The sequence below is a fragment of the Octopus sinensis genome, linkage group LG12, assembly GCF_006345805.1.
Source record: "Octopus sinensis linkage group LG12, ASM634580v1, whole genome shotgun sequence".
In the NCBI taxonomy this organism is placed as follows: Eukaryota; Metazoa; Mollusca; class Cephalopoda; order Octopoda; family Octopodidae; genus Octopus; species Octopus sinensis.
The window spans coordinates 43,205,537-43,207,651 of NC_043008.1; the positions used below are offsets into that span (position 1 = coordinate 43,205,537).

The 2,115-nt window shown below is 36.3% G+C and overlaps 1 protein-coding gene across 2 annotated transcripts in view; it reads right to left on the minus strand.

The window, feature by feature from the left end:
- LOC115217894 (dopamine receptor 1-like) overlaps nt 1-1,780 on the minus strand; it is a 258,651-nt gene extending 256,871 nt beyond the window's left edge. For both annotated transcript variants that reach the window (XM_036507882.1, XM_036507881.1), the window contains exon 1: nt 1,238-1,780. The gene's annotated coding sequence lies outside the window, so the exon portion shown is untranslated. The remainder of the gene's footprint in view (nt 1-1,237) is intronic.
- Between the last annotated feature and the right edge of the window lie 335 nt (nt 1,781-2,115).

Consider the following 2,115-nt stretch of genomic DNA (forward strand, 5'->3'; position numbering starts at 1 on the left):
GCGAATATATGTATATGTGTAAATGCACACACATACACGTGTATGTGACGTGTGAATCTGTTTGTTATTGTGATTACAATATATAATTGAAGTGATTACAATATATAATTGAACGAGCGTCAACAGGACAATCTCAAGCACAGAATCAGACCCTTTATGGATATGATTTTGTAATTTGTCTACTTAACTACACTACAAGGATTGATATTTTCCATGTTTGTTGTTATTTCATACTTAAATACACACATCCTTTCATACATCCTTTCACACATATATACATTCATGTATACAACTTACAAATATACGTACACACACACACACACACACACACACACACATACATATATATATATATATATATATATATATATATATATATACATATATACATATATATACATATATGTTTATATATAATGTATATGCATATATATATATCATATATATAATTATACATACATATATATTTATATATATATGCATATATATATATATATATATATATATATATATATATATATATATCATTATATATATATTATATGCACCCACATAATACAATGAATTATGTTCTCTTTATCAGCTGTCTACTGGAAACCACAACGAGTTCGCCTGACTTCCGACAGTGTATTCTACCTCCTGACATTACCGACCAGCGATGATGCTAACAGGGACAGGACTGGGGTTCCTTTTGGGAGGGCCAAACCCTGTATGTAACTGCCACAAGAAATCGTAAGGCTTCGTTTAGGGGCCACACAAGAAAGTGAATGTTTTGTAGCACTCAGATCACTTGTGGGTCACACACAAGCAGGATAAATGCGTTAAAAACTCGTACAACAATTAGCATATGCATTTGTGTATGTGTGTGTGTATATACACAAACTCACACACACACACACACACACACACACGCGCACACACAAGCAGTCCCCCCTCTCTCTCACACACACACACTCCCCCTCACACCACATACACACAGAAATATATGAACATGTGACTGCACGAGTTTAAGTACGTACATATAGATATGTACACACAACTTCATCTACATACATACATACAAACATACACACACGCATACACATATATAAAAACTTAAGTACACACGCATACTCACAGTCATATATATGTATGTGTAAAACGTGGGGAGAGGGGGGCATGTAAAATAAGACATTTTATAAAGAATTAAGACTGGTGTATATTTATATATATATATATGTATTCGTATATACTTTACCTGATCAATTGCTTCATGTTTTTTTTTATATTATTTCGTTGGACATCTTCTACAATCACTGTAAACTCACGCATGTAAGTATATGAGTGTATATAGTATATGGTATAGGGTATATATAATATATGTGTATGTGTGTGTGTGTGCGTGTGTGTGTGTATGGAAATATGTGTATATAAAAATATATATATAATATTCCTGTTGCGGCGAAGTTGTGGTGTTCTTCTGAGATGAAGCTGTAAGTATAAAGTAACTTAGTTTTTCAGGCAGGCAAGCTGTTGATGTGTGATACGGAAGAGATGCTAAATCCGTGTGTTATGTAGAAGCCGGCACACGCACACAACCGCTGCCATACAGCATCAACAGACTTCAGTATCTGCAGGAGAGATGATGATGACGACAACGACGACGACGACGGAGCTGTGTGCTCTACTGGATGGAGATTAATTCATAGCTAGCCTGGTTCCTCTACTCGCTTCATCGAAGCTTTGCTCAATCAGCAACAATGTGACTGTGTATAGTCGCATGTCTCTACATATGTACCGGTCTCTCTCTCTCTCTCACTCTCGCTCTCTCTCTCTCCCTCTCTCCCTCTCTCTCTCTTTGATTTTCTTTCTATCTTACCCTTACTGTACTATGTGTGTGTAGTACTGTGTATATGTATGTAAGCGTGCGTGCGTTCGTTGTGTGTGTGCATATATGCCTTTCTCTGTATATGATGTGTGTGTGTGGTGTGTGTGTGTGTGTGTGTCTGAATGTTTGGTGCAGCTGCTTATGAATCAGGCAAAAACAGCTATTTTGCATCTCAGCACCTAGATATACACAAACGCAGGCACGCGCGCACACACACACTATATGCATACATAAATACACACATATAT